Source organism: Canis lupus, chromosome 2 (genome assembly GCF_003254725.2).
Source record: "Canis lupus dingo isolate Sandy chromosome 2, ASM325472v2, whole genome shotgun sequence".
Taxonomy (NCBI): domain Eukaryota; kingdom Metazoa; phylum Chordata; class Mammalia; order Carnivora; family Canidae; genus Canis; species Canis lupus.
In genome coordinates this window covers 20,658,960-20,677,349 of record NC_064244.1, presented here as the reverse complement: position 1 = coordinate 20,677,349, position 18,390 = coordinate 20,658,960, and the positions used below count along the sequence as shown (strand labels likewise).

General features: G+C 43.7%; 1 protein-coding gene across 3 annotated transcripts in view; it reads right to left on the bottom strand.

The window, feature by feature from the left end:
- FRMD4A (FERM domain containing 4A) overlaps positions 1-17,073 on the bottom strand; it is a 751,487-nt gene extending 734,414 nt beyond the window's left edge. For 2 of the 3 annotated variants that reach the window (XM_035713659.2, XM_035713663.2), the window contains exon 1: positions 13,796-13,951. The gene's annotated coding sequence lies outside the window, so the exon portion shown is untranslated. Of the gene's footprint in view, positions 1-13,795; positions 13,952-17,024 lie in introns of those variants that run through there. The other variant, XM_049100487.1, reaches the window with a different exon arrangement.
- Between the last annotated feature and the right edge of the window lie 1,317 nt (positions 17,074-18,390).

The following is an 18,390-nucleotide window of genomic DNA, read 5'->3' as shown; positions in this document are numbered from 1 at the left end:
TATGAGTTCTAGCAATCTTGGGGTGGAGACTTTTGGGTTTTCTATGTAGAGTATCATGTCATCGGCGAAGAGGGAGAGTTTGACTTCTTCTTTGCCAATTTGAATGCCTTTAATGTCTTTTTGTTGTCTGATTGCTGAGGCTAGGACTTCCAGTACTATGTTGAATAGCAGTGGTGAGAGTGGACATCCCTGTCTTGTTCCTGATCTTAGGGGAAAGGCTCCCAGTGTTTCCCCATTGAGAATGATATTTGCTGTGGGCTTTTCATAGATGGCTTTTAAGATGTCGAGGAATGTTCCCTCTATCCCTACACTCTGAAGAGTTTTGATCAGGAATGGATGTTGTATTTTGTCAAATGCTTTCTCTGCATCCAATGAGAGGATCATATGGTTCTTGGTTTTTCTCTTGCTGATATGATGAATCACATTGATTGTTTTACGGGTGTTGAACCAGCCTTGTGTCCCAGGGATAAATCCTACTTGGTCATGGTGAATAATTTTCTTAATGTACTGTTGGATCCTATTGGCCAGTATCTTGTTGAGAATTTTTGCATCCATGTTCATCAGGGATATTGGTCTGTAATTCTCCTTTTTGGCGGGGGTCTTTGTCTGGCTTTGGAATTAAGGTGATGCTGGCTTCATAGAACGAATTTGGAAGTACTCCATCTCTTTCTATCTTTCCAAACAGCTTTAGGAGAATAGGTATGATTTCTTCTTTAAACGTTTGATAAAATTCTCCTGGGAAGCCATCTGGCCCTGGACTCTTGTGTCTTGGGAGGTTTTTGATGACTGCTTCAATTTCCTCCCTGGTTATTGGCCTGTTCAGGTTTTCTATTTCTTCCTGTTCCAGTTTTGGTAGTTTGTGGCTTTCCAGGAATGCGTCCATTTCTTCTAGATTGCCTAATTTATTGGCGTATAGCTGTTCATAATATGTTTTTAAAATCGTTTGTATTTCCTTGGTGTTGGTAGTGATCTCTCCTTTCTCATTCATGATTTTATTAATTTGAGTCTTCTCTCTCTTCTTTTTAATAAGGCTGGCTAATGGTTTATCTATCTTATTAATTCTTTCAAAGAACCAACTCCTGGTTCTGTTGATCTGTTCCACAGTTCTTCTGGTCTCGATTTCGTTGAGTTCTGCTCGAATCTTTATTAGCTCCCTTCTTCTCTTGGGTGTAGGATCTATTTGCTGTTTTTTCTCTAGCTCCTTTATGTGTAAGGTTAGCTTTTGTATTTGAGTTCTTTCCAGTTTTTGAATGGATGCTTGTATTGCGATGTATTTCCCCCTTAGGACTGCTTTTGCTGCATCCCAAAGATTTTGAACGGTTGTATCTTCATTCTCATTAGTTTCCATGAATCTTTTTAATTCTTCCTTAATTTCCTGGTTGACCCTTTTATCTTTTAGCAGGATGGTCCTTAACCTCCATGTGTTTGAGGTCCTTCCAAACTTCTTGTTGTGATTTAGTTCTAATTTCAAGGCATTATGGTCCGAGAATATGCAGGGGACAATCCCAATCTTTTGGTATCGGTTCAGACCCGATTTGTGACCCAATATGTGGTCTATTCTGGAGAAAGTTCCATGTGCGCTTGAGAAGAATGTGTATTCAGTTGAGTTTGGATGTAAAGTTCTGTAGATATCTGTGAAATCCATCTGGTCCAGTGTATCATTTAAAGCTCTCGTTTCTTTGGAGATGTTTTGCTTAGAAGACCTATCAAGTATAGAAAGAGCTAGATTGAAGTCACCAAGTATAAGTGTATTATTATCTAAGTATTTCTTCACTTTGGTTAATAATTGATTTATATATTTGGCAGCTCCCACATTCGGAGCATATATATTGAGGATTGTTAAGTCCTCTTGTTGAATAGATCCTTTAAGTATGATATAGTGTCCCTCTTCATCTCTCACTACAGTCTTTGGGGTAAATTTTAGTTTATCTGATATAAGGATGGCTACCCCTGCTTTCTTTTGAGGACCATTCGAATGGTAAATGGTTCTCCAACCTTTTATTTTCAGGCTGTAGGTGTCCTTCTGTCTAAAATGAGTCTCTTGTAGACAGCAAATAGATGGGTCCTGCTTTTTTATCCAGTCTGAAACCCTGCGCCTTTTGATGGGGTCATTAAGCCCGTTCACATTCAGAGTTACTATTGAGAGATATGAGTTTAGTGTCATCATGATATCTATTCAGTCTTTGTTTTTGTGGACTGTTCCACTGAACTTCTTCTTAAAGGGGAATTTTAAGAGGCCCCCTTAAAATTTCTTGCAGAGCTGGTTTGGAGGTCACATATTCTTTTAGTTGCTGCCTGTCTTGGAAGCTCTTTATCTCTCCTTCCATTTTGAATGAGAGCCTTGCTGGATAAAGTATTCTTGGTTGCATGTTCTTTTCATTTAGGACCCTGAATATATCCTGCCAGCCCTTTCTGGCCTGCCAGGTCTCTGTGGAGAGGTCTGCTGTTACCCTAATACTCCTCCCCATAAAAGTCAGGGATTTCTTGTCTCTTGCTGCTTTAAGGATCTTCTCCTTATCTTTGGAATTTGCAAGCTTCACAATTAAATGTCGAGGTGTTGAACGGTTTTTATTGATTTTAGGGGGGGATCTCTCTATTTCCTGGATCTGAATGCCTGTTTCCCTTCCCAGATTAGGAAAGTTTTCAGCTAGAATTTGTTCAAATACATATTCTGGCCCTCTGTCCCTTTCGGCGCCCTCGGGAACCCCAATTAAACGTAGGTTTTTCTTCCTCAGGCTGTCGTTTATTTCCCTTAATCTATCTTCATGGTCTTTTAATTGTTTGTCTCTTTTTTCCTCAGTTTCCCTCTTTGCTGTCAACTTGTCTTCTAGGTCACTCACTCGTTCTTCCACCTCGTTAACCCTCGTCGTTAGGACTTCTAGTTTGGATTGCATCTCATTCAATTGGTTTTTAATTTCTGCCTGATTAGCTCTAAATTCTGCAGTCATGAAGTCTCTTGAGTCCTTTATACTTTTTTCTAGAGCCACCAGTAGCTGTATAATAGTGCTTCTGAATTGGCTTTCTGACATTGAATTGTAATCCAGATTTTGTAACTCTGTGGGAGAGAGGACTGTTTCTGATTCTTTCTTTTGAGGTGAGGTTTTCCTTCTAGTCATTTTGCTCAGTGCAGAGTGGCCAAAAGCAAGTTGTATTGGGAAAAAGAGAAAAAGAGAGGAGAGAAAGAAGGAAAGAAAAGAGAAAGAGAAAAAAAAAGGGAAGAAAAAGAAAAAAAAAACGAAAAAAAAAAAAAAAAAAAAAAAAGAAGAAAAAGAGAAAGAAAAAGAAAGGAGAAAAAAAGGGGGTGGGGGAAGGAAACAAATCAAAAAGCAAAACAAAACAAAAACAAAAACAAAAACAAAAACAAAAACAAACAAACAAAAAAAGAACCACCGGGGAGTATCTTCTGATTCTGTGTTCTTTAAGTCCCTTGGCTTCTCCTGGAAGTTGTCCGTCTAGCTGGTGTTCTGGGGGAGGGGCCTGTTGTGCTGATTTTCAGGTGTTAGCAGTTGGGGGAGCTGCTGTGCCCCTGCCTGGTGCAGGGCTCAGTGGTGGTTGTTTACCCCGTGAGGCCGCAGGAGGAACAGCCCCAGTGGCGGGGCAGCTCTGGAAACCTGGATTCAGCTCCGGCAGGAACTCCGTCTGCAGGGCCTGGAGGCTCCGGGGCGGGGCCGCTGATCTGCTCAGCTGGGGCAGGAGCGTCCTTGCTGTCCTGGGCCCTCCCGGCCTCTGCCTGTCCCGGGGGAGGCGGGATCCTGGGCTGTGTCCCGGCGCGCTGTGCTCCGGAGCCTGCGCTGGTGGATTCGCGCTCCCGGGCCGCGCAACCCCCTCCGCGGAGCTGCCGCCCGAGCCCCTCCGAGCTGCTCCTGGAACCGCGCAGCCCCCACCGCACGGAGCCTCTTCCTCTGCCCGAGCCCCCCGAGCTGCTCCCGGGGCCGCGCAGCCCCCTCCGCGGAGCCGCTGCCCGAGCCCCTTCAGCTGCTCCGGTCCCGCCGGGTCCCGCCGTGCGCGCTGCAGCCCTTAGGGAGCTCGGCGCACTCTCCTGGGCGCGCAGTTGCTGTTACTGTCCCAGGGAGCCCGAGGGCATCCCCGCCCTCCTGGGTCCTGCTCCAACTCCCCGCGAGCCCCTTTCCGCCCGGGAAGGTCGGTGCAGCTCCTGCTCCTCCGGGACGGGGCTCTCCTGTCCTGGGGACACTCGCCCCGGCCTCAGCCCGGCTCCTCGCGGGCCCCTCCCCCTTGGAGGCCTTTGTTCCTTTATTTCTTTTTCCCCGTCTTCCTACCTTGATAGATGCTCGAACTCTTCTCACTGTAGCATTCCAGCTGGTCTCTCTTTGAATCTCAGGCCGAATTCATAGATTTTCAGGATAATTTGAAGGTTTTCTAGGTAGTTTGGTGGAGACAGGTGATTTGGAGACCCTACTCCTCCGCCATCTTGCTCCTCCCCCAGTGCAACAGTTTTTAAAAACCCAATTTAACGCAAATGTATTCATAACTAACAAAATACCAAAATTATAAATAAAGACATGGTGCAACAGTGCCATGCCAAGTCACACTGGAGCCTGGGGCAGAAGGAAAATTGTGCACTTCTATCCACAGGTTTTTAGGGAAAATGTTAATAGTGACTTTTTAAAAAACATTAAAGTAGTTGAAAATACTGAAAAATTGAAAAAGTAGATGAATTAAAACTTACTATGTTAAGTTCAAGTATTTTGCTTATACCCCAAACAGAATTTATTATAATTAGAAAAAAAGAATTTATTATAACTTCATTTCCCTGGATATAACAAAAGTAATCAGTAGTCTTTTCAAAATCTACTTCTTTGTTCATCTTCTTTTCAGCTGGGAGTTTTAAGTGACAACCAATGGGAGAAAGTGACTTTTAAAGTGTGTTGGTAAATGTTAAATTTTACAAAAGGCGTCAATAAATGTCTTTCCCAATATTTCAACCAAAATAATCATGTGAGTTTCAACACACCTACTTTCCCATTTCTCAATATTTTTCAACGACTATAATGTCCTGGAAAATTAACCATTAAAAAATATATTAAAACATGCAAACCAGAGCAATGTTTTCTCTTTGGCCTCAGGCCTCAGTATGGCTCAGCACGGCACCACTGGATCCTGTCTTTATTTAAAAGTTGGATACATTGCTCATCATGGCTTTTTTTTTGCATTAATTTAAAATTTTAAAAATAGTGCATCAAAATGTCATTTATGCTTAAAACTTCACAGTAGGTTCCCTCTGTACTTTGAATGAAATTCAGACTCCCTACAGGGACGACAGGCTCGCACAAGTGAGGCCCTGAGTGACCTGGCTCCTGTCCTCCCCAACCCTACTTCTGTCCTCCTACTACTGTCCAGATACATTCCCACTGCTCTGCACACAGGTTCTCTGCCTCAAAACCCGAGCACACGACTTCCCCTACCTGGGGACTTTCTCCCCTTCCTTCACATGGTTACATCCTTCTTATCCTTTTAATTCACATATAAATGTCCCGTCCTCACAGAGGGTTTCCACATCCATCTTGTCTAAAGCAACCCCCACACACACATGTTTATTTTATGTGTCAACCTGGCTAGGCTATGATGCCCAGTTCTTTGGCCCAACACCAGTCTAGATATTGCCATGAGGATAATTTTTAGATATGATTAACCATTAACTTTAAGTAAAGCAAATTGCTCTCCATGGTGTGGTGGTCCTCATCTAATCAGTTGAAGGCCTTAAGAGCAAAGACTGGGTTCTCCAGAATAGAAAGACTTCTGTCTCAAGACTTCATGTGACATAGGAATCCTGCCTGAGTTTCCAGCCTTCTGCCTTGCTCTGTGGATTCTGGATTTGCTAGCCTCTATAATTCCATGACCTAATTCCTTAAAATCTCTTTCTCAATAGCATATATATTACATATCTATATCCATATCTAACATATATATGGAAGATGTATATGTTCTCTCTCCCTCTCCCCTTCCTCCATATATATATAACATATATATATATAGAATATCTCTATAAACACAAATATATTTTAATATATTAAATATATATATGTATATATTCTGTTTCTCTAGAGAACCCTGACTAATAGACCCACCTGTTCATGTTTCTTGGGTTTTTCCCAGGACTTACATATATTCATAAGCATGTAATTAAGGTATTTCAGCTGTGTATTTGTTAGTTTCCTTGATATTTCCATGTTTTCTCTCCCCTGGGAGACTGTAAGCTCCCTTCAAACAAGAACTATGCCTGTCCTGTCCAGCTCTGAATTCCCAGCTCCCTGCTCAGTGCCTAACACAGTGAAGCAGGAAGAATGCTGGTACCACAGGCCTGGGATCCAGAGATAGGCTCCTTCCCTAGGGTGGGAAGGAGAGATGAGTAAGAAAAGGAAGCCCTGTGGCTCCAGGTAACTTATAAAAACAGTGTTCGGGCACTAGAAGGGGCCGGTTCTCAGAACCCAGAGAATCAAGGAGAGGCAGGGTTTGAACAAGAAAAGAATATAGCCATTAGGATGAGCAGGGAAAGTCACTGGATGCTGATCCCCAGAAAGCTGGAGCAACCAAGCTACTAGAATGATCTCCCAACTGGTGTCCCTGCCACTGCTCTTGCCCACTGGTGCCTTCTCCAGCCACCAGCCACGGTGAGCTGGTTTACACACTGGATCCTATCACTCCCCTGTCTAAGGCCCTCCCGAGCCTCACTATCCTGCATACTACAATTCAGATTCCTTACCGTGGATTCCTCAGAGCACTATGTCACCCGACCCCATAAGCCTGTCTCTCAGCTCACTGCTCTCATCTTGCTCCAGCCCCACCAGCTCCCAGCAGGGCCTCTCCTCTCCAGACATGGTCCTGCCTCAGGTCCTCACCTAGAACACTCCCCCTGGAGACATACCCACGGGCTCCATCCTATGCAGTGTGCCCCACACCACAAACTGCCTGCCTGTCAGGCATTTGCCACCAGCCAGGAACCAAGGTGCCAGGCGGCATGGGGAGGCAAGTTCTGACAGGCGTCACATAGCTCCCCAGACATCACCACACCAGCCTTCCCCAGCGTGGCCAAGCCTCTCCAGCCAGCCCTGCATGCTCCCAGCTTCCACTCGGTCATCTTTGGGCAGATACACGTTAGAGAAAAGGAAGCAGAGCAAAAAATGCAATTGCTCTCAACTTTACTTTCTTCTTTTCATAACCATTGACAGCCTGATATTTCATCCAGCCCAAGTGAGAGGAGGAGCCAGGTTGTGCCTACCCTAGAACTGTGAGCAGCTCTGTACTCTGGGGCCCTAACATTTGTAAAGCTTGTGAAACCATGGCTAAGATATCACCAGGGTGGTTTTCTGGGAAATGTGCTGTGCTTCCCCCTGGGATGTAGAGCAACAAAGAGACTGGGGGTGACATCATTCCTTTCCTGAGAGGATGCTTATTTTCTCTATCACTCTGAAGGTCAGACTTGGCTGTTGGGCATGGCAGAGAATAAAGCCGTGGTATTTTGAGGATCTGGAACACATCTGAACAGAGATCAACCAGGGAGATGGCTGGCTTTGATAACGGGAGCTGTGGCTTTGGCCTCACACTTTCTATTTTAGCTTTCCTGGGTTGTTATCTGGTGCTCTTTCCTAAATAAATAGGAGGATGAAAAAGGATCCAAGCCCCACCAGCAATCCCCTCCACCACTTAACGCAGATCTGACGAAGACGTAAGCATCCAGACTTCGCCATCAGGAATGGCACTTCACTGGGTTTAATTTTAAGGCAGGAAAAAAAGCAACAACAATGATAAAACTTGAAATTCAAAATGAAAGAAGATAAGTTATTTCAGGTAGATAATGAAATGGATTATCTGTCTTGGTGCTGGGTTGATGGTGGGGCCATTGGCTTGTTGCAGTGTCCTCCCCAGGTGCTGGTCTAGGACTTAAAAGAGAGAGAGGGACCCATCTGCACCAAGGCCCTGCCAGCTCTGCTCCTGGCCCTGTGAGAGGACAGGGAGGTGATGAGACAGTGAATAACTACTGGGCCGGGACCTGGGAGAGGACAGAGGTCCAGGGACATCCAGCTGGCACTTAGCACTGATTTCCCCTAGAAGTATTTGCCAATTTCTACAGCCATTGCTGAAAGACTGAGCACTGTGTCTGACAGAGAAAAAGGGTTAGGATCTAGACTCCAACAATGAGGATGTCTTAGTGAAGGCCCTTTCTTCGGTTAGGGTTATAGAGAGCTCCATCCTAGGAGTAGGATAACACGGAGGTACTGGTGGCCCTTGGAGGCATCTGAATGGTCTTAATCCCTGAAATTGTATCAAGGAAATCTCAGATGGTCGTGCCCCCTCCCACCCCCTTCTTACTGTCAAAGGAAGACCTCCTAAGTATTTCTGCATAGAATTTTGTAAGTTCACAATCAAAAATAACCCAGCACATGAACTGATAAGACAACATGAATAAAAATGAGCAGAAATAACAACAACAAAAAGACACAGACCTATAGGACTCTAGACATTACAGTTACCAGACACAGACTTTATGGTAACAATTCTCAAGGGGACAAATAAGGCTGAGAATTTCAACAGAGAATGTGAAACTATTTGAAATGACATTAAAATTATAGAATAAAAACTTTAATAACTGGGACATCTGGGTGGCTCAGTGGTTGAGCATCTGCCTTCAGCTCAGGGGGTGATCCTGGAATCAAGTTCCGCATCAGGCTCCCTGCAGGAAGCCTGCTTCTCCCTCTGCCTATGTCTCTGCCTCTCTCTGTGTGTCTCTCATGAATAAATAAATAAAATCTTTTAAAAAATAAATAAAAACTTCAATAACTGAAATTAAAAACTCAAACAATGGGATTAAGAGCAGATTAGATAGGTGGAGGAAGAATGAACCAAAACATGCAGCTAACAAGAAAAGATCCAGGATGAACCACAGAGACATAAGGATTAAAAACTATAGAAGAAAAGAATAGGAAACATAGAATGCTGGGTAAAGGTCCAGCAGTATATCTGGAGCTCAGAATGAGACTGGAAAAAACTTGAGGGAAGAAACACTTGGGTAAAACTAAGAAATGATATGAAGTCAAAAATTCAAGCCCTACAAATTCCAAACGAGAGGAAGAAAGGAAGAGAGGGAGAGAGAAAGGAAGAAAAAAAAAAAAGAAAAAGAAAATGGTCATCTGGGTACATATTAGTAAAACTACTTTTAAAACATATATAAAAATTAAAACCTTAAAATTAGCCTTAAAAGAAAAACAAGTTATCTTTAAAGGAGCAACAGTTAGATCAGTATGAAAAAGAAATGAAAGACAGAAAGCAAAGGAATGAAAGAAGTGACAACTATGCCCAGCTGAAGGATCCTCCAAAAAGGGGAGATAAAGACATTTATGTGCAAACAGAAGCAGAAAACTGATCGCTCGCACTGCAAAAAATACTAGAAGAGTTCTTCAGGCAGAAGAAAAAATGATCCCAGATAAAGTTCACTGTTACAGGAAAAAATGAAGCTCACTGAAAAGGGTAAATCTGTAGGTAAGTATGAGGAACTTTTGACTATTTACATACCCCCCAAAAAAGTTTTATGGATTATAAAATAGAGAATTAAAATAGAGAATTAAAATAAAATGATCACCTGTAAATGGGAAAGTGTTATAAGGACTTTGTCTTATCCAAAGAGGGCTAAAAGCACCAGATATTAATTAGGCTTTGAGAAGTCATGGATTATGCTGTAAAACCTTCGATAACCACCAAAATCAGAATAAAAAGGATGAAACAAAGAATGTCACTGTTCACGCTAATAATAGCAGGAAGCTTTCTAAGCACCTTCCCTAAGGAATTTTTCCAAAACCCAAGCAAAGGTCAATGTACAAACTTGTTCACTGAAGTGCTTATGATGAACGTTGGAATCAAATGTTTAGTGATAGAAGAATCTCTGTGATGGACGATGACACAGCCATTTAAAATGATGCCCTCAAATAATGTTTAATGGCGTTGAGGAGATGCTGTGCACGTGATAATAAGTGAAAAGAGCAGAAATAAACATTGTCAATAGAGCACAACCAAATTTAGTTTTTAGAGTACACATAGGTGTGCAGAGAAGACATCATTAAAAAGTAAACAAAGTATAGCTATCATCCCTGGTGGTGAAATTAAGTGATTTTTACTTTCTTCTTATTTTTTAAAAAAATATTTCATTTATTTATTTTATTTGAGAGAGAAAGAGAGAGAGAAAGGAGGGGGAGGGGCAGAGGGAGGGAAAGCGAATCTTAAGCAGACTAGGCAGAGCGCAGAGCCTAATGCGGGGCTCGGTATCATGACCCTGAGATCATGACCTGAGTGGAAATCAAAAGTTAGATGCTCAATCGACTGAGCCACCCAGGCACCCCCACTTTCTTATTATTTTTGCTGATTTTCTACCATAAGTGTATGTTACTTTTATAATCAGTAAAAAGTTCTTAAAAAGCAATAAACTAATTGTTTTCTTTTAAAAATAAAAGGTGTTAAGATACTTCTTTCTCCTAGACAAAAGGAACTCGGGCAGGATGTGTGAAAGTAATAGAGCTTTCTCATTTCATTTTTTAAATCTTTTTGAATAAATTAGGAGTATCCAGTATTATGACTATAGCTTTTACCCAAGTAGGTATATTTACATATATATTTAATCAATTTTGTACATTTACTCAAAGCCTCAACCACCCTTTATACTATACTATTTTTTGTTTGTTTCTTATATTATAGATGAACAGAGAAAAAAATAAAATAGTTATTTATTGGTATATTGGGATTCCGGATGCTTATTCTTCCAAATCCCTGTTACTGCTATTATAACATGGCTCATGAGATTTTTTTTTTTTTTTTTTTTTTAATCTCAGCTAAGTTGAGCAGGTTCCATGGTAACCTCTGGAAAGGTGAAGTGCTGTCTTCCCTAAGGTCCCATCAATCATGCTCACAGGGAGAGATCTTGGAACTGTGAGCATGACTCACTGGGACCAGCCATCTGTGACCTGGACCAGTGTCCTTCATGGCTCGTGAAAACCAACAGTATGACATGAAGTCATCCTGGAAGAAGACAGACAGCATGTGCTCAAACCCTGGAATGGGGCCCAAACTTGAGAAGGGATAAGTCTGGGTGTCAATGTGTTCTCCATTTTCAGTCTCTACTTCAAGTTTGTATCCAGGGCAGGTCACTGACAATTATAAGAAAGATGCAGGGTTCAGAATCTTTTTTCTCAATTTCCCTATTCATAATTTAAAAAAAGAAGACCATTATCTGAAGTTAGATATGCAAATAAAATTGACTTAAAAGCAATAAGAATCAACCACTTTACATCATTAAGCCAGGCATGGAGAATGGCTAAAATTAGCAGGACAGGAAACAACAAATGCTGGCGAGGATGTGGAGAAAGGGGAACCCTCTTGCACTATTGGTGGGAACACAAGCTGGTGTAGCCACTCTGGAAAACAGTGTGGAGGGTCCTCAAGAAGTTAAAAATAGAGCTACCCTATGACCCAGCAACAGCACTACTGAATATTTACCCCAAAGATACAGATGGAGTGAAATACCAGGACACCCACATCCCAATGTTCACAGCAGTAATGTCCACAACAGCCTAACTGTGGGAGGAGCCACGATGTCCTTTGACAGATGAATGGATAAAGCTGTGGTTTATGTATACAATGGAATATTCCTCAGCCATCAGAAATGACGAATACCCACCATTTGCTTCGACGTGGGTGGAACTGGAGGGTATGATGCTTAGTGAAATAAGACAATCGGAGAAAGACAGTTATATGGTTTCACTCATATGTGGAATATAAGAAATAGTGAAAGGGATCATTAAGGAAAGGAGGGAAACTGAGTGGGGAAAACTTAGAGAGGAAGACAAACCATGAGACTCCTGACTCTGGGAAACAAAGGGTTGCGGAAGAGGAGGTGGGTGTGGGGATGGGGTGACTGGGTGATGGGCACTAAGGAGGGCATGTGATAAGATAAGCACTGAGCATTCTACTATATGCCGGCAGATTGAATTTACATAAATTATATTTATAAAAGAAAATTTTAAGTGCTTTTTTAAAAAAAGCAATAAAAATCAGAATAGGCCAAGCAGACATTCTGTCTTCACAGTTTCTGAGAACTGGCCACAGGAACATCGTACACGTGATTGCTCACGGTGGTTTTCCTAGGACACAGCACTCCTAACAGAAGCAGTTGGAGATCAAGGAGAATGGGTGGGGTCAGCTACCTGTCAGACAGACAGAGCAATAACAGCCAGGGTCAAGGTCTCATGCAAAAGATCGAGCAGGCCCTGCGAGCCGCCCGGAAGAAGTGCCACGGCTCATTTCTCTACCTTCCAAGACGGGATTCATGGGTAGCCATGAAAACCGTTGCAAAAGAGCTACCAATATTTCATTAAAAAGAAAATGTAAGACAGGTCCCAGCTTGAGCTTCAGCTGCGATTTATGTTTGTTGAACTTGTATGGTGAACCTGGAGGACAGACTCATTATTTACATGGGAAACTAACGCGTCTCCTGGGAGAGAGTTCATTGTAAGTGGGGGAGAAGGAGCCAGGCATGGAGAGCCAGGGATGCAGGAGGGCCACAGTGGCTTTTACTTGGGTCTGAGGGAGAAGGAAGGCTACATGTAAAAGCAGACAGGCTTTTTCATTAATATATTTGTACAACTTTCTGGTGCATGCATCACAGATTACAGGCACGCATGCCTACGCATAGTCGCACGCAGCATAGAGTAACAAGGAGAGAGGTCTTGCCCTGTCTTGCCATAGCTCACCACACAGCTTTGGCACCGGGAAGGTCCCAGGAATTAGGGGCAGTGATGATGGCAGAGGAAGACCCAAAGCCCAGCAAAAATAGTATGACATCAGATGTGCCCAGGGGGACACTGTGTGCCCAGAACATGGACAGTATCCAAAGAGCAGACTTATCCAAGGGTAAGTGAGGCGTGCCCCAGGGAGAGACTAAGATGCGAGGGGAGAAGCCTATACTAAAACAGAGGTCAGTGAGGGAGCAGAGGGGTGAGGGGGCATTGGTAGGAGACAATAAAATTTGAGTTATGACTCGTAATGTGACTCCATTAGACACACAGGCTGGTGAAGCCCAGGGAAACGCAGGCGACAAGACTATATCTGAGGCTGTAATTATCAGCCCATTTATTTTCACCGTGACAGGGACAGAAGCACAGTAATTGGGAGGAAAGTCGTGCAAAGACTCAGACAAATTGTGCCCCACTCTCTTCCATATTTTATAGGGAATGCTAACAACCAGATGAACTCTGGAACAGACTACGGCTCGTTACTTCTGACAGGTTGTGCCAGAAAACATGTATCGCCAAGTGATTCATCACCATTTATACCCAGATCATAAATCTTTATTTTCCAAAAGCTGTGCTTTGGAATCGGGGCAGACCATAGTGTTTATTCTTTTTTGTTGGCAGCTGGAAGAATAGCCTATTGACGTCCTTCCTATGGATTTTATCGTTTCTCTGAGAACCATTTTGCACACTTTCTTGGGACTTGTTTTCCACTCGACTCAAAAAAATATAGTTGCTGTAATCATGAAAATGTTTTTCACCAGTTGGTTTTCAAGTACTTCTGGGGTGACTGTGTTGGCCTGACCCCCACTAAACTATAGTGCGTTGGTTCATCTATAATACAGAGTTAGAAACTGTGCCCAAGCCTGAAATAAACTTTCTAAAATTGCTAGAGAAGTGGAATTGCTATTTTTAAAAACTTATTTTTTAAAGAAATCATTTTAAGACCATAAATTATAATAAGACCATAAAGGGAAAGAAATGAACTTTGGTTTATCACTTACTAGGCCCTTCATAGAAATAAGCCTCCTTTAATCCTCATGAAAAACTTGCCAAGTGGCCATTGCCCCAGCACCAGGGTCTTTTCTCCATAGTTGGAGACCTCTGGGGCCCTAGGGTAATTTAAAGATTGAAATCAATCTGGCCCCCAGTGTTCCATGGTGATTTTGTTGATATGATGTCAGCTGGACGTCATGGAAACTGTGCCAAGTATATCTACATCCATATGGATGTCAGACCAAGACTTCTCCATGAAAAAGCATTCTAGAACCATCCCCCAACACACATACACACACATATACATACCCTACCACCACCACCCCTCACTCCCAAATCGCTGGCAAAACCTTGTCAATTTTAATTCTAAACATTTCTCAAATCTCTCCTTTCTCTCTGTTGCCATGACCATAACTCATGATTCCCTGAACTCTCCCAACAATCTATCCTCCTTTCACCTCTGAGTGTTAGGCCCATCTTCTCTCCTGTGGGAGCCAGCCTGCACGATGGCTTTCCAGTTATGCAGACCTCCCACTATTCACAGACCCTTCCCATGCTGAATTGGAGCTGGCCTCATGTGACCCATTGAATAAAGGACAACTAACGATGAATTCCAAGACTGAATTGTAAAAGGCCTTGTAGCTTCTTCGGCCTCATTTTCTTGGATCCTGGACCCAGCATGAAGTAAGAAATCGGCCACCCTGAAGCAGCCAGTGAAGGAAAGGACACTTAGGGAGAGAGCCAATGAAGAGAGAGATGCCTGGATGGCCACAGCTGCCCCAGCCATCCCTGCTGATGCCCAGAATGTTGGAGAGCACAATGAGTTGTCTCTGCTGACCTCTGTCCAAACGATAGATGCATGACCGTCTCCTCACATTCACAAGTTGAAGTTCCAAATTCCAGGACCTCAGAATGTGCCTGTATTTGGAGATAGTGCCTTTAAAGAGGTAAGTTAACAGGAGGCCGTTAGGGGGTGCCCTGATCCATGGGGGAGGAGATTAGGAGACAGGCAAGTAGGGGAAGACCATGTGAGGACGCAGGGAAGAGATGGCCATTGAAGAGCCATGGAGAGGGGCCTCGGAAGATACCAACCCCGCCTACACCTTGGTCCTTGAACCTTGAAAAAATAAATGTATTTGTTGAAGTCGCCAGCCTGTGGTCCCTTGTTATAGCAGCTTAGCACATCAATACTGTGGTGATAAATGAATAGTTTTGCTCTAAGCTACTAAAGTTTTTGGTGTAATTTGCAACACAGCAATTTATAACCAGAATACTCCAATGTCTCAGAAATACTTATTTTTAAATTCCTGGCACAGTAGAAGCTCCACATCTTCCAAAGAAATGCATTCCATACAGAAAAAGATTGTAATGTTTCGCAACTGACATTCTTCTTGCTGAAGCCTAACTGCCCTCCACCAAGGGGCGAGCTCGGGGGGCTTCTCCAGCACCTGCAGAACAGAGGGGCGCCGCAGCTCAGAAGCAGGGGACGTGGGGAGGAAGGATCTTGCCTTGGGATTCCAGCCTTCCAGGCTGCTGTCAAATGGAGAAGCTAATTGCCAGGCTATAAAAATGACTATTAGGCCCATCAATGTGCTATCATCGATTAGCATCACGACAATGGCAGGATTAGGGGAAACAAATGTGCTTTACAGCCTCCCAGCTGAAACTCTGCAAAAGGTTAATTGGATTGCATTTCAGTCTGTGCACCTCAGAGGAGGTTGTACATGTTCATAACCAAACAAGGTACAAGATGCTGGGAAAATCCGCTCTGGATACACACTTGCACACTGCCTCTCCCTACATAAATCAGAAGGCCACTGTCAGGTTTGGAGCTCTTTCCCCAAAGTTTCATGCCATTAGTGATTCACAGGTGTTCCTGCTCATTGATTTGGAAATCACAGAGGCCTCTGAGTTGTGTCTCTGGGGGGGAAAATAAAAACCGTAAGGAGTCAGCAAAAGAATTTCCTGAGTTATTTCACTACTGTAGGAGGGCTCAGAGTTGCCAACAACATGTGAAACACATTAATTCCTACCAGTTTGCGGCCGGGTCACAGCCAGCTAAGAGGCTCTGCCAAACCCCAAGCAGAGTTCCAGGGTGGCAAACTAATGTGTCTGTAACCTGACACATGGCCTTTGAAACTGAGGCGTCAGAAATGTCTGTAGCGTCATTCCCAACGGGAGGCGCGACTGGGGCATCACCCCCACCTCCCCGCTTTGTGAACTCCCGGCAAAGGGCGTTTGGCCTTAGGTTCTAAAACCCACTTCCAGGCCCTCGGCATTCCCCGGGTGTAGCCCATCCTGAAAGTAGTCAGGAACCACCTTGGAGCAAACCCGGGCACTGGAGGCGTACAGGCACCCCTTGGAGATGCCGCGGTGCCCTGCCAGACCACTGCCACAAAGCAAGTATTGCAATGAAGTTCGATGAATTTTTTGGTTTCCCAGTGCACATAAAAGTTATGTTGACACTATACTGTAGTTTACTAATTGTGCAATAGCATTGTGTCTAAAAGAACAATGTGCGTACGTTAATTTTAAAGATATTTTATAGTGCACCTGGGTGGCTCAGGCGGTGAAGCATCTGTCTTCGGCTCAGGTCATGATCCTGGGGTCCTGGGGTTGAGCCCCATCGGGCTCCCTGCTTAGTGGGGGGTCTGCTTCTCTTTCTGCCCACCTCCTGCTCGTGTGCTCTCTCTCTCTCTCAAATAAATAAATAAAATCTTTTTTATTTTATTTTTTTTAATAAAATCTTTTTTAAAAAGATGTTCTATTGTTAAAAAATGTTAACCTTCATCTACGCTTTCAGCCAGTGATTAGTAATTACTAATTACAGATCACCGTAACAAGTGTAATAACGAAAAAGTTTGAAATACTGTGAGAATTCCTAAAATGTGACATATAGACACAAATTGAGCAAATGCTGTTGGAAAGATGGCACGAATAAATTCACTCAATGTGGGGTTGCCACGAACCTTCAGTTAGTTAAAAAAAAAAAAAAGAGACAGTATCTGTGTCAGAGAGCAAGATATCTGTCCCCTCCAAGGTCCTTCTAGCTGGACTAAGAATCAAATTGGCATGGGACAGATTAGCAGGAGAAGATCAAATTTCACAGCATACGGGGAACCCACACAGGTGTGGGAATTCCAAAGACAGCCAGGCAAAATGAGGTATTTGAGTCATCCTGAACTAAGGAGAAGAGGGTAGGGGTCTGGGACTTCAGAGGAAAGAAGTGTGACTCACAGGAAGATGCTTGCTGGGCCACTCAGAAACCATGGGACGAAGAGAGGGTTCTGACTGAACACTAGGTTCCTGTCATAATGTAGTTCTCTATGGTGACAGCCCCCTTCCTGGAGCAGGTCCACTATGTAAATTCTTTTTAGGCAGTTGTAGGGGAGGCAAAGAACTTTTCCTGAATCTATTGGGGTTTGATTGCTTTGTAACTCAAAATAATGTTCCTGCCAAAGTGGTCCATCTTCAGAGGGCACTGTGCTTGCCCCTACCTATATCTGCAAAGGGCAATAAAATGAGTTTCGCCTGGATGTAGAATTGCACTGTAAGTTGTATAATTGTCTACCACTTCCAATCCCATCTCATCTGGTTAAAATTTCCTCTGCTATACACATTTTGTGCCAAGTCCAAAGCCATTGGATTTGGTAAATCTTTAAGAGTTTAACTACTGGAAGCAGTTAGGTTAGTGATGGGATAGTCCCTGGTCTTGAGGGGAGAAGGCTTGAGCTCAGGGGGCACTGAACATAGAACCAGAAAACCAAGGATCCAAGAATGGAGACTTTGAAATCACTCTTAATACCCCCGGGACAACCAGGGTCCCGGCCCTGGGCTTTGAGCTGGTCAGTCTCCAGCTAGAGATAGGAGTTCATAAGGCTGAGAGGATATCCCCCAACATCAACAACCAGATATCAGATCACCTCCCACTTCTAGAGCCCAGAATTCCATGATCAGATTGCCCAGAGCCTGCATGCAGGGCTGCCCTAACCTCCTCCCCTGTCCTGCGCTCTGCCCAGGTGCATCACAGGGACGTACAGTGCCAAGGCGCAGGTGCCTACAGCGGAGGGGGTGGGGGGCCCTTGTGATACAGAGAAGGGGGGAGGCCCTTTCCTGGGCCTGCAGTGTTGGAGATCATACAAAATGAGTTCTGAAAAGGCTACATTTTCTTTAGCCACAAGGAGCTTACAGGAAACCCTTCACCTTTTGCCTCCTCTTCTTCACAACTCTATCAGTGCCGTGACGAAAAGCTGAAACTTAATTTTCTTATGTGCTTGAAAGTCAGCTTTCTATTATTTTGTAACAGAAGTTAAAATGTGTTTCTCATTTCAAAGCAGTGTTTACCCTTTCCATGGGTTCCTCTACTGATTTCTGGTTATGAGCTATTGATCCCGATGGAAAGAATAACGTGCCCACCTAGAGCCACCCCCACCCCCCACATTACTTCTGGCTGCATGTGAAAAATGAAGGTGCTCTGCGGGTGAGCGGAGCCTTGACCCTTGAGGTGTGAAGCCATCCTGGAGAAGGCACAGCCTGAGCTCTGAAACCCTGGTACTTGAGTTTATTCCCATTTCCTTCATGTGTGAGAGCTAGCTTAGATATT